General features: G+C 36.4%; 1 protein-coding gene across 10 annotated transcripts in view; it reads left to right on the forward strand.

The window, feature by feature from the left end:
* GABA-B-R2 (gamma-aminobutyric acid type B receptor subunit 2) overlaps positions 1 to 15,000 on the forward strand; it is a 366,199-nt gene that overhangs the window by 159,615 nt on the left and 191,584 nt on the right. For 7 of the 10 annotated variants that reach the window (XM_067088066.1, XM_067088067.1, XM_067088070.1 and 4 more), the window contains exon 1: positions 12,590 to 15,000. This exon is cut by the window's right edge and continues 134 nt beyond it. The exons of the other annotated variants lie outside the window; for them this stretch is intronic. The gene's annotated coding sequence lies outside the window, so the exon portion shown is untranslated. Of the gene's footprint in view, positions 1 to 12,589 lie in introns of those variants that run through there. 10 annotated transcript variants of the gene reach the window in all.

Below are 15,000 nucleotides of genomic sequence, written 5' to 3' on the forward strand. Positions count from 1 at the left end.
AGTTCAAAATTTGTCATTCATTTTTGATCAGTAAACTGTTAGCTGTAAAATTTTTAAATCTTTCACTACAGTTTGTACGTTACTTTCTGTAAATGAAGTTAAATTTGGTTTTAGTTTCCTTCTATACACATGAAAACGTATGACAAAGGAATGTACGTGTGTGATGAAAGCGATGATTCATGAGTGTGATTTTCGCGTACATTCTTTATAGTTTATAATCAAATAACAGAGCGATTTAATTTAGGATTGTAGCTATATAGAGGAAAAAGCCCTGAAATTAGATTGCTTCTACGCTAATACATCTATGGTGTTTGTACTCTTTACCCATAAAATATTCGCTTGTTTAACTTATAATCTATTTTACTGAAAGATTTCAAGTGTTAAACCCTTTGCCTATACTGATATGTATCAAAGTCGATATTTGATTTTCTTTCTGTTATTATTAGTGTCTGTAAATCTCATTATTTTGACGAATCCTTCCTGGAGGTCTTTTTTTTATTGGTAACGGAAAAATATCTTTGCCAAATGTTTTCGAGTCAAATACATTGTTTCATCGATGATAAATGAACTAATCGAAAGTCTTACTGTGATATTCGTTTACCTTAGAATTTATATGTATTTTGATCGATTATCCATTATGTGATCGTAAAGGTAATGAATTTCTGTTCATTGTATTAAAAAGAAAAAATTTTTCTTCTTTCTTGGGGAATTATATGTTTTCCAGGTTCTGGGATAAATTGAAGAGTTTAAGGATGATTCATTTGTATGCCAGAAACCCACTCCATGTAAATATCAGCGAAACCTTATCGTATCTTCACGATGATGAATTGCAATGGCGCACTTCATTTAAAGCAACAACAGAAAGAGAGCGATGGAAATATTATTTGGCACTTTTTTTTTAATTTCGTTACATATTGTAATAAAAAATTTGTAACTAATATTTTTGCCATAGTCAAACTTATCATGGTCTTTTGATCTAAGAGAGAGAGAGAGAGAGAGAGAGAGAGAGAGAGAGAGAGAGAGAGAGAGAGAGAGAGAGACCCACTGCAGTGATTCAAGTTTATGGTTTTCATACGTCGCTGGAAAAAGAATGTTAAAATGATGGTATGTAATAGAGTCAAATAGTTCTTTGTCCCAATAACTAATGTACACCTCACTTAGTGTTTTTAAGGGGATAATACCACAAAAATTGGCCTCATAAAATAATCCATGAATTTGAAAAAACTTCAGACAATTTTCTATTTTACTGAAACGTGAAATGCAAACTGTAATTGAAAAGAGTCATTTTGTTAGAATTTAACATGCCAAACGACATCTAGGACATTACCTTAAAAGTAGACAAACCTCAGAATAATAATGGATACGAATGACAAAATTAAATATATATATATATATATATATATATATATATATATATATATATATATATATATATATATATATATATATATATATATATATATATATATATATATATATATATATATATATATATATATATATAAGCATTTATAACAATGGGCATGTTCTCTTCTGTTGAAATCATTTTTTTTTTTTTGTATTGAGGGAGTGGCCTTCCATAACAAAATGGAATTCGTCATTATTCTAATGGCGGCTGAGTTGCCGCTCCGCAAAGCACAAGCGACGGTAATCAGATCCGACGCCGTTCTATTTCATTAATATCCTAATTGTATTTGATGTCGCCATGGCGTTCATCAAATAACGCAAATTTGGCCGTTATTGAGTATATAGTATTAGGGATTGCATAACGTTATTTATGTCATTATTCAGCATGTCGCATTAAGGCTCGGGTTAACTAGCGTTACGCCACGTGACGCTCTGGGAGTATTAGGTAACTGTTTGGAATGTTAGCTCGCATTGTAATATTTTAATAATAATTCTTATGATATTTTAATTATTCATAGCGTCTGTTTCTTTGCAATAACGTTTTCAACGAAAATCTAGTAAAGTAAAAAATAATTGTTTTTATTTGATTAAAGCCAGTTTACTTTGTATAGAAGGAAGTCAATTATATTCTGTAGTTGGCAATAAATTTCTTTTTTTATTTTTGCACCGTAACTAAAGCATTTCAAATTAAACCTTGAGACAGTGTACTCGTTACAGGTTCGTTCTTTGAACATTACCGTTCTGTTCACATTAATGGTATTATGATATTATTATCCAAAAATCCTCGTATCTCTATTTTCACTCATGTATTATAAACTTATTACAAAGAAAATTATTTACACATTTATTATCTTTCACAGCTGCTATAAAAGCAGTTTTAATGAAAATGCCCTACTTACGTTTGGTTATCACTGCAATGGGGAATATTGTAGTCGACCTAATCTTACTGGGATTTGTGAAACATGCTCGGTATTATTGTTACATTATATGATTAAAATAGTCAATTTTAATATTGTCTTTTTATTCACTGTTAGAAATCTTCAGATACCTTTACGAGCATTACTTTTGACAGATTATCGTCGGCCTCTGCTACATCAAATATCCATCCTTTCTTATCAAAGGACAGATAAATGTTGAGGACAGCTGAACTAACTCACGGGGTCATTGTTTCTCTGTCAGCCTGAAACTTTTCTCGTCTAATCTGCATATCGCGGTCGTGACATTCAGAGATTCTGAGCCACCTCAGCGTTTCGGGTGTCAGTAAAATACAAATGGTTTTTCTCGTAGTTTTCGTGGGGTCTGTTTTTGCTACGCTGTTTTAATTTATATAAAATAAAATAAACACTTTAGGAAGCAAATGGCTTCAATGAAGAATCTTTCGAAATCTTAAAAGAAACTTTTAATCAGTACAAGTTAATTCTATCTTTATTTAAGCTCCTTCAAGTAAAGATCATTCAGGCTAAAGCATCGTGGTCCTTTCGTTTCGTGTTGTTAACCTAATTTGCCAGTATGCTCACCAATGTACTTATAATATCTTTGAAAACGTTGATGAATCATTACGATAAAGTATAGTTTAAAGAGAGAAATGCGTCACTAAACTTTGATATGGGAATCTAACAGTGATCTTTAGCCATTTTTGTCACGTTCTGAAGTTTAAAAGGAACGAATTGCTTCACACACACACACTAGAGTTATTGCGAGACTAGTCATATCTCAAGTTACGATTGATATTATATTCCTAAATATTTATTCGTCTTACTGTCTGCGTCTTCTTTCTGTATAGTAAAAGTAAACTGAAATATTAAGTTGCCCGAATTCGTAAATATATTCCGTTTATGATATTCCCCATTCAAAAAGCCCATTTGCCATATCCTGCAAAATTTTGGTCACTCTTGGGTCGACCAAGTGATATTTTTCATGGGATTCGTTACACCAGCTATAATCATACTGTGAAAATCTTCTGCATTGGCCGTGAGCTGACAACGAAGTCAAGCAAGAGAGAGAGAGAGAGAGAGAGAGAGAGAGAGAGAGAGAGAGAGAGGTGAATACATAACCTAATTGCCTGTTACACTATCCAGACAAGGCAACCACCAAAGGCATTTTTTCATATTTATTTTCAACATCCTCGACAGATCCCTCGGAATGAAACTCCAGGCGAAACGTGAACTCATGCGTTCCATCGAGAGAAATGTAACCTTCACCTGGACAGGAGCAATGACCTTTACGTCGCTTGGCTATTTCTTTTTTTACCAGCTATCTTGTTTATACCCTTCGGTGGTTCTAAGCTGTCCTTGGCTTTGTGTGTCTCCTAGGAGATTTTTGTTTAATGTCTTGCCAATGTACCCTGTAAAAGTTACGTATCATCAGTAAAATCAGCCAAAATTTGTTTCGAAATGTCACTTCTGTAATTCATTGCTTATTTGAAGGATCATTTCCATGGTTTCCTTAATTGAGCTGTGATATATATTTTTCATATCGTGTTTTCCATCGCTGATACAATGTGACTCCGCAAATACCAATGAACATTTTTACCTTGTTTATTGATCACTGACGTATTCATAATTGTGTTGGATATCCGGTATTTCGAGAAGAGAGAGCTATTCAATTAATCATAGATATAATATCAAGTTTAACTAGAATCATCATTATAATTGATGCAACAAATATGGAGAACATATGTTTTTTTTCTCGTACTTGATGAAGTTACCCCGCTGATAGAAATTAATCACCAACCGAGAGTCAGTCGTTTACAAAGGATTTGAAGACACAGAAAGGATACATGTGAGCTGTCGTTAACAAAGAACATTACTTATACTCTTAACTTCTATTGAAAAGTTACACATAACAATTTTCACGGTCCTACTTATTTCTAGTTACTTAGAAAATATGCAGCATATCTCCTTAAATGAGCACACTAATTTCTCTAGTTTATTGAGGTTATCGGAAAGCAATGAATAATAATATGGATCATTAGCTACAATCACTTATTTCCAGGTAGAAAAGCAACTGTTTGAAAAATATATGACAGTGAACTGTTACTTGTATTATTTCTAAAAAAAAAAAAATTGAAGGAAGGAGATGATTTTAGTAGTCTGTGATTTCATAAATTTCGAAAGTATTTAGACTCACTTTATTATTGTCTTTTTATTTGTGAACAGCAGAGGATGAACGTAAGAAGAAATGAGAGCTTACAAGCAGTTACAATATTTGTAATGAATAGACCTTTTCCCTTAAGAGGAGTTAACGACGAAAATAAAATTACATTTACGGGGAAATTGCTGGTCGGAGGATGATCCCTTGTTCTCAGAATTTAATATTAGTTGTAGTTTTTCGATTTATTTTATGAACACTGACTTCATTTTATCACTTCATCTTCCAGGCACTCCTATTCTTCTAGGATAATAAATGGAATTCGTTGTTGCATGCACGAACACACATGCACACACACACACACACATCTATCTGTATATATATGTGTGTGTGTGTATCACTGTTACAGAACTAATGATTTCAAACCTGGAAGGAAGTATCTCATTACAGTAGAAAGTACAAAAAAAAAGCTATATATCGTTGGTTTCATTACTTTTGTATTCAGAATCCCCCCCCCCCCCGTCTCTTTGAAAAAAATAATCAACAATTCTATTCACCTGAACTGGAAAAGGCAATCATGGGCCACGCTGAATTCTAATTGCAATTTCATCATAAACAATATGCAATGGGGGAAAATGCTACTTCATTTATTGCGACATGAATTAATGGGGCCAGACGTTTTTGTGTGTTCAGTGAGTGGATCTCTGTTTGGACGTGAAGGTGTCATTTCCATGACATTTCCCTTCTCTCAGAAACACAGACGGCCAACAACGCTTTTACCTATTTTATGAAAACGGTTCTCCGTTATACGCATATGTCAGCAAAGTGAGAATGTTATGAATTCCTGGAAAAACAATGCATTCAGCTGGTTAACTATGAAAGGAATCCAGACAATAATAACCCAAAGAACAAAGGAAAATTAATGAGTAGACAACCTTATCATTGCGAAAGCTTGCTGGAAGAGAGAGAGAGAGAGAGAGAGAGAGAGAGAGAGAGAGAGAGAGAGAGAGAGAGAGAGAGAGAGAGAGAGACCGTATCTCCTCTGTCGAGATTGCCAACACCTAAAGTAAGAAATTCATTAGCACACTTCTTTTGTGAAACCGAGCTGGATTTATGCAGCGATTCCTGTTTTAATCTGTTTACCAGAAAAAGTTCCTGACAGGATTTCATTCTGGGTTTACCAAGTGTGCACAAAAATGATTTCAAGAATTTGGTAGAATTGACAGTGATACTTCCCTCATGTTCAACAACCAATATTATAAACAAAAAAGATAACTTTGTTATGGGTTGCTCTTTATCTGGGGCATAAGCAAACGTAGTTTTCTACTTTAAAGCAAAACAGTGGTTTAATAGATGTTATGTTGATTTAGAGCTTGTTTATAAATAGGCGGTAGGTAGATGTTAATTTTATTATGTTGAAAGGTGGACCTTTTGCTAATCCAATCTTAAGTGACCACCAACCAACATCCTAAAAATAGGTTTACTATAAAAGCTGATAATACATTTCCCAGGTAATAGATATGATAATAGCCTTGATGTTCTGCTAATTTTCAGACTGTGGCACTCCCATCTTGAACGACTACCAACATCCCAAAATCAGGTTTAGTATAAAAACTTTATGTCAATATTCATGGATAATGGACGTTGTAGTAGACTTCCGATCTCAGACATCTTGATCCCAAAGATCTCTGACAGAATGAATTTACTTAAAGGATACCTTCTCAGGATTAGGAATCAATACTTTAACTGATAGTTTCAAGAGTCTCCAGAAAACACACATTTACGATCATGTTCTACAGAATACTGTAAATAGACAGATATCAACACGCGAAAGTATTCAGACTGAAATAATAATCTAAGAGAATTTTTCCCTCAGTGACGTTGTTCACGGATTTTTTTTAAGCGAGGGTAAGGTTCTTGGAACAAATATTGAAGCCAGATTTATCATTTTGAACAAAGAATCCCATTTATGACAAATTTCCATTTTTAGATGATTGTAACAACAGTTCTTTTCATTCTAGGAAAAAAATCGATTTACGTTGATAAATTTTCCACAAATGAAAATAATAATTGTATTTTAAACAAAACTAAATCGAAAAGGTTCCTTAATCATAAACACAAGTTGCCATCAGCTTATACGAATCCTTGAGTGTTTGGCGTTCCTGTTGCCCAAGTTACCAATTAGAGTATATTGGCTTCTCTAAGGGAACCCCTTTCTCACGGTACTGCGATCATAAGGGAGTGAGCTGCTTCCCCAACCAGCCATCACGGAGCCCAGTGTCATAACCCATTAGATGTACATTGCAAGAACATAATATGAAACACCATCTTTAACCTTAGTAACTTCAAAAATTAATATTTTACAAATGATTCGATTGCAAAACGCAGTTTTATTTAAAAAAACAAAATGACGTAGATTGATACGAGTCTAGTTTTCCACTAAAACTGAATCTATATATTGGCATCGTGTACACTTTCGTATTGGGATTTACTTTATAATTTTTAATGTTAACGTTCCATGTTCTCAGATTTACCTTCACCAGGCCTCGATATAAGCATGTATGTATTTATGTATATCCCCATGTATACATTCATGTATGTATGCCTTGTTAGGCTTCAGTAAGACGAGATGATTTAGATTCCAGATTCTCTAATTTCCAAAGTACAAGCTCTCGAAGACATACTGTACACCCATGACAAGGACTGTATGTCTTCGAAAGCTTGTAATTTGAAAATTAAAGAATCTGGAATCTAAACTATTTTGTCATATTGAAACCTAACGCGAGCAGTATGAATATATATATACGCAACTAGTTGTATGTATGTGTGTATATATATTAAGTAAAAACGACTCATCGACACAACATTCCCTAAGCCTTGACAATAACAAGTGGTGAAAATGAATCATAGATTATATGTGCGCCTGTCTTGACTAGGCAGATGGGTGACAAATACCTCAAAGTAATCAGTTATCGTGATTCTCAAAGTATAGTGAATATGATAACGGGTATATATATATATATGTATATATATATATGTATGTATGTATGTATGATGTATGTATGTATGTATGTACAATAATATGATTGTGTGTGTGTGTGTGGTTTCACAGCATCTAAAGTCGCAGACGCAGAAGGAATTCAGACGAGTTGGCTTCATTGCTGAGGTTATAAACATGGCATCCAAAGCCTGTTATATAAACGATGCCGTCATCTAATACTAACGAAATTGGGAGCTGTCATGTCATGTCCTCATAGTAATGCCATCAAAATATCAAATATAATTATTGACCATAAAGGTAATCTAATTTTCTCACCAGCAGAAAGTCTCTCTCTCTCTCTCTCTCTCTCTCTCTCTCTCTCTCTCTCTCTCTCTCTCTCTCTCTCTCTCTCTCTTCCGGAAGTGACATAATATGCACCCTTTTTTCCGCTTTAACCAAAAGAGTTCGCCCAGTCGCTGACGTTTCCTCCACCATAAAGTCCTATATCCGGGTGTACAACCTTCATTCCCGTTTCTCCAACCATAGTCACTTCTTGCCTCGCGGATCATAGTACGCTTTTTGGAAGAATGTAGTCGGTATATTACCCCTCCGATGGGACGAGCTTGTTTCGTAGCGTGAGATAGGGAAGCGAATGCAAGGGAAAGCGCTGGAATAGAGATCTGCCACGAAAGAAGACTATTTGAATCGTGTTGTTTTTGATGTACATGAATAGCTATATGCTTTACGAATAACATTTTTCCATCCTAACTATCCTTTTATTGTTTTGACATTTGAATTTTCTATTTTTCTCTCAAAATAGGATTTATCTTTTCGTTGGATAGGGAAGTGGGTGCAAGGTAGAACGCTGCCGAGGAAGAAGAATTTTGAAAGCATTTTCATTTTGATGCACAAGAATAACTATATGCTTTACGAAAAACATTTTTCGTTCCAACTATCCTTTGTTTGATTTTATATTTGAACTTTCTATTCTTCTCTCAGGACATAATTTATCTCTTCGTCATAGCGTAAAACCCAAGCTACAACACAATTCCTACGGACAGCGTGAATTCCAGCAGGGATTTTCGCTTTTAACAATGAAATTCAGGTGGACGGTGGAAGCCAAGGAATGTGTAAACAGAAAGGGACTTAGAATATAGGGAGGCATTGCCCGAAAGCAGACCTTTGATCTGCAGTTGGGCTGTCCGGAGCGGGCAATTTCATTAGAACGAACTAAAGGTCATCAGTATCAACAAGACTACTGTACTCTCAGGCATTTAATGGCTGAATATATTTCATGAATCCAAGGAAGACGTAAGATCATATTTTTATGATTCTTTTCACAATTAAATATTTGTCTGTTTTCAGTTAACACCGGCCATTAGAGTGAAATATGTATTAATTTAATACGAGTGCGTGTATAATTTTAAAATGAAAGTTATAGTGAATTTTTATGCCTGCCAATAACAGCAGACTGGGAAAACATAAATTATGTAGTACTTGGGTGATGGAAAAGGGGAACAGCAAATAATGAAGTTATAAACAGAAAGCCTAAGACAATTCAATATCTCTCTCTCTCTCTCTCTCTCTCTCTCTCTCTCTCTCTCTCTCTCTCTCTCTCTCTCTCTCTCTCTCTCGCTTGAATCACATTTAATCCCAGGAAGTTGTCGATCGTACTACAAACTATCTTGGAACAACGACTGGTAAGAACGACATTTATGTAAGTTCATTTTAATTACCAACTCATTCGGAGGGAAACTGTTCCCTGACTATGGCCTGCTCACAAAGCCTTCTTGTGTGCTGATAGTGATCTTCACCAAAGAAAATCGTCATGACAGTTTAATTACGTCTTTTATTCATCTATTAATCCACTTGCTTATTTTCCTTGTATTTTTAACGGCGTTTTCAAGGACATGGAACAGAGAACGCACACATACAAACTCGATCGCGCTTACGGCGCACCGAGCGCGCTACATACCGCATGAACAATTCACAGCTCTTGAGCAACGGTTAGATCAAGCTTAATATTCCACTCTGTTTGGAACAGCGCTTCCCCGTGAATCTTTAAGCGGACGAATCGGTTCCCCAGAGGAACTCATATCATACGGAGTCCCGGATGACAACATTATGTATGATTTCCTTGCTCTCCTGCAGCCGTGTCATAATACGAAGTCATTTATTCTTAGTTTTTTTTTTTTATCAGCTGTGATTTCTTAGGGAGTTCATCGATGTAATTATAGTAGGTGACCAATGATGTAAATCAGCCCTTTCTTTCTTCAGATATTGTGTCAGGTATGGTTGCTGATGTAAGATATGGAATAAAAATAGAGTGAAATTATGGATCTTTGAGCTTTTATAAGATTTCATATTCCGGAGAAACTATTTGAAAAAGACCAATGACCAAGTGTCGCAAAGCTAGTTCATTAATACAGCAACAAGGGAAAGAAAACCCAGTGATAATAGAGTAACAATATAATATAAATGAATTGTAATTCCTCCTTTGGAGACACTTAATCCAATTACTGTGTCCAAAGGATTTAATTATTGAACAAATCGTTATTGATCACGGTATTACGTTTGAAGATACGTCTCTTCCAAATGACAAGAAGAACATTAACATGGAAAATAAAATAGAGAAAAATCCATAGATAAATTATTTCATCTGTTAGTTAATAACATTTGGTAGGTCATAGTTTATTTTTCTGTGGGGGGGAGGGGTGGCGGTATAGGCTTACCTTGATTCTTACTTGGTGAGTCTTCAGAAGAAATCTGATACGTGTTTAGTAATCTACTTCAGAAAATAAGGAGAGATGAATATAAGTAATAATTGTAAATAATATTTTGAGGAATATATGTGCAACAATAACTGGTAGACTTTATTAATTTTGTCAAAGTCTTCAAAATTCTGAAACACAAGAGGCAAGGAACTTAAATTACCGGCATTCAAAACTTTGTGACACTCGTGAAATGTAAAGATAACTGTCATCGATATATCATTAAATTAATCTTTACTTATCATTAGACATTGCAAAGCAATGTGACTGAATAAATGCTGTTATTAGAATATGAACTGGTGCATCTTCCGAAGGCCGTATTAAAGCTATAGATGTGCTTAGATAGGACTTCCATGATCTGATTTGCATAACTTCAGTTCCACTGAAACGGTGTAAATAAATTCAGATAGGTTCACTTTAAGCCCGAATTTCTCATAGATAGATATAGATATAGATATTATACACATGTACACATATTATATATATATATATATATATATATATATATATATATATATATATATATATATATATATATATATATATATATATATATATATATATATATATATATATATATCACATGTGGACAAACATTCTTAACTTTTATTGGAAGTAAGTAGGCTGTACCTGAGTACCACGCAATAATTCTTGTGGATACTTCTGTCACGCACTCGGAGCGTAAATATAATGTAATTTTTTTTTATTTGTTCTGTGAATACGGTTTTAGTAGACATAGAGGACATGTAAGATCATTGTAAATCCATTTCTAACCCAGTATATGTGTATCATACTACTTTATTTTCTGAGGAACTTATACAAATGTCCGGGGAATAACTTTCCAAGGTTTCAACTATGGAAAATATCTCGATGTTTATTATGAATTCTAATCATACTGAACTATTCTTAATACAAAAATAATATGTTGACTGAAAACTCTTTTGGGAAGTGAATGATTATTTAGACGTATATTAAATGATAAATAAAATTTTTTATTTCATTTTGCTGTAGTGCCTACCACTGCATTTTGTAACTGCTAATTATATTCGTTGATAGATAATATATGCAATAAAGATCGGTCAATAAAGAGGTATATATTGTAAGGTCTTAAATTGATTAGACCGAGTCCTTCAAATCCATAATAGGTCTCATTTCCCTCGACACCTGACCAAACTTAAGAACCACCGTTGAGCAAGGACCGGTGGGGCCCTAAGGCCGACTTAATCTGAAAACAGTTAACCAGCCTTGACACGAACAATAAGGGATGACCAGACTGTATGGCTACTAATTCCAAGAGAGCAACGCCAAAAGTAATATCATTTACTAAAAAAAAAAGAAGCAAATAACTAAACCTTTCGACGGTGTCGGAGTAAATATAGGATTTTTGGAGAGTAGTCATCGGTTAGACAGTATTTGGTTCACATTCTAAAGAATAATATAGTAAGTGAAGAGCTGTTTAGATAGATAAATAGAGAAATGGATAGAGATATAGACAGAGAGATAGATAGATAGAAAGATAGACTGAGAAATAGATAGATAGAGAGATAGATAGACAGATACATACCCAGCGCAGGCAACTGTCAATCAGTGGAAAACGTGACAGGCCTGAAGTTCCCAGAATGAAATAAGCGCAAAGGAACAAGAAGGAAGAAAGAAGTCACTCTCGTGTGTTCTGCCAGACGGAATCAGAATGACACTGGTTTTAAAGGAGAGGAAAGCAGACAGATCTTGGGATAGTAGAAGCACGAGAGATCTGGCACAGGAACTAAGTCAAGAGCAAAAGGAAAGAAAAGAAAACGAAAAAAAAAGAGAGATGAGGATTTTAAGATTTTAAGGCTTCCTCGGGTGAGGTATGACTAGAATCTGACAGAAGGAGGTTGCATAGATTAAAAAGGGGATGTTACTTGATTAGAATTATTGACAATCGATGAGAAAAGAATCTCAGACATAAATCGGCGAAAAGGGCCTTAATTGGCTGTATTTCCCATATGACCTACCCAATAGACCGAGATGAAGACCTGCTCTTTTATTTTTTACCTTTTTTTTTTATTTGAACCTATTGGCTTAAAAGGGTGTCAACTTTCAGCATAAAGTATAATTATAAATGTCCGGGAGACGGCGAAGAATGAATAAAAGAAAAGCAGTCAGAGAGAGAGAGAGAGAGAGAGAGAGAGAGAGAGAGAGAGAGAGAGAGAGAGAAAGAGAGAGAGAGAGAGAAGGATAAAGAGAGAGTGAGAGAGAGTTAGCGAGTGCGTGTGTATGTGTGCGAGTGGGTTTTGCGGGCGTGGAGACCATGCGCGGGTTCACTGCAGCGGCGGGCTGGAAGGGGGTCCAACCCGCTAGTGTGGGGCCGCCGTTGCTTGTGATCTGGCCGTGTCGCCGCCGCGCTCGTCTGTGCCGTTGCCGCCGCCGCTAACTGCCTCGCGTTGTCGTCACCACAGCCACCAATAACACCAACCACCACTACCACTACCACTACCACCACCGCTATTACCACCCTTTGCGCTCTTTCATCATGTGGAAAGAGAGGGACCGCCTCCATGACGACCTTTACTCTTAAAAAACAGAAGAGGAAGAAGAAAAAACAATGAAAGCCAATCCAGTTTCCTTCCCTTAAGTTTAAGTCTGTTCGAACTTGCGCTGCTTCCATTTACTTGACGGACCAATGTGACACTGGAAGATCTCTGGAAACGGCCGGAAAATTATTGGGACTTTTTTTTTCGTTTCTCTGTGGTTTCATTCTCGCTTCACGCTCCTCCTCGCCGTTAGATTCAAATTTCATAAAGGTAATTAGCAGAGGACTCCTCCCACGGGTAATTAACATATCAAACAAAGACATTTAAGAATAGAAAAAAAAGAAAAATGATTGTACTGCAGTTCAAAAGCACCGGCACAACTAAATGAAAAGGAAGAATCTTTCCTCCAGGCAATTCAGGCCTCCCTTGAGACCACCAAAACCAGGAGAAAGGGGGGAGGAAAAGAGAAGGAAAAAAGGAAAACGGAGGAAAGTGAGAGAGTGTGTGTAGCAGCAGCAGTGAAGTTCAGTCGGGAAAAAGACAGAGCACCGAGAAGGCGGCCGATTGTGAAGCAGAAACGGGAAAGAAATACACGGTTTCAAATCACTTCTGAAAATCCCCCACCACCCCACCCCCACCCCGTAACACCCAGACACCCCCTCCCCATTCTCACTTTGGCGCACCTAGCACTCGTTCCGGTATGTGCCCCCTCAGGCTTACGGTTCGGTATGCATCGGCAGAGGAAGTCAATAGAATATATAATGTAATACTATGTTCTCAACACCTTCGATGTGACATTTGCGTGTAGTGTCTTTGCAACTCACACAGCTTCGTATTTATACTATGTTCAGCGCACAAATGATGTCTAGGTGTATAGTTATTCCGCGTCTGTGTTTACTAAGCAAGTGGAAGCCTTTAACGAGTAGCAGCAGTGTGATATAAATGAACGAACTAGTGTTGTCTGTCGTGTTTCAGGTTCTCTTAGGAGGGACATTCTGTCATCAAGAAAATTGCCCGGGAACAAGAGTCAGGTTCCGCGTGTTTTTGTATCTGTCTTTTCCTTGATGTCAGCACGGCCGAAAGATAAAAGAAGAGCGGAGGACAGAAAAAAAAATAGACATTAGGAAAAAACCGCGGCTTCTAAAGATCCCTATGGAAAACTTCTGTGAGTTTCATTCATTAAGATACGTAAAACTATAAGACTTAGGAAAATTCCGGACACAAAATCGTACTCGCAACCGAGTGGAAGACAGATAAGACCCGTCAACCTTCAGCCGGGGAGAAAGTGTTATATCTAAAGTTTCCCATAAAGATTTTCTATTTTTCGAAAAGTATTTTGGAAGATTTATCCTCCCCCACTCTTCTCTATCTCTCCCGCTCGCTCTTTCTCTCTATTCTTCGCTCGATTCCTCCATTACCTCTCGGATATCTTGCCCCATCCTTTATCACTTTCTCACCCTCCCGGAGGGCACAAACTTTTTACCTTAAAGGCCATTTGCTGACAGCCTTAGGGCAAAAGCTTAGCTCCTTATGAAGTTTCAGGACCTTTGCTCAAGAAATTATTGTTATTTGCTCAGAGAGTTTTTAAGTTTCGGGACCATTTGGGGTTTGGCTGGCGTAAGGACCGAGGGAGAAAAATAGGATGTCATTTCCTTCACTGACCTGAGAAGAATCTGATTTCAGTGGGAAACAAGAGATTTTGCAAGTCACGTCAGAAGACTCTCGAATAATTTAGTTATGAAAGTCATTAGTGTGTCTCGCAGGCTAGGAAGTTCTGAAATGTAACTCTTATGAAAACAAGGGGCAAAACATAAAAGCGTATCGAACCACCGCCTCCCGGATCAACAACCAAAGAACGGATGGTATAAGGACACTAACCATTTAACCCTTTCAAGGATCACTTACCATGAGCCATAACTAACTGTATCTAAGCTGAGACAGAGAAGAGAATTGTAATCAACAGATAAGTCATATCTTGATTGCAATAGAACGAATTAAACACAAGACTTTTCTCCTTTCTTTCCTTTCCATTTCGTCGGTGGCACAAAATTTGACCCGAGTCCTCAGCCTCCGCGAAGGAAATCCATCACATCTAGCGCCCGCCCCAAAAAAGATACTGCCCCCAAAATTGTCCTCCTTTCCGAGGCAATATGACGGGGTGGGGAAGAGGAGTGGATTGAAGCACTTTGTGGGCGTGAGTAGGAATTCCTGGGGCGTGGTTCTAAAGCCACTAGTG

This window comes from Macrobrachium rosenbergii, chromosome 44 (assembly GCF_040412425.1).
Source record: "Macrobrachium rosenbergii isolate ZJJX-2024 chromosome 44, ASM4041242v1, whole genome shotgun sequence".
NCBI classification, from domain to species: domain Eukaryota; kingdom Metazoa; phylum Arthropoda; class Malacostraca; order Decapoda; family Palaemonidae; genus Macrobrachium; species Macrobrachium rosenbergii.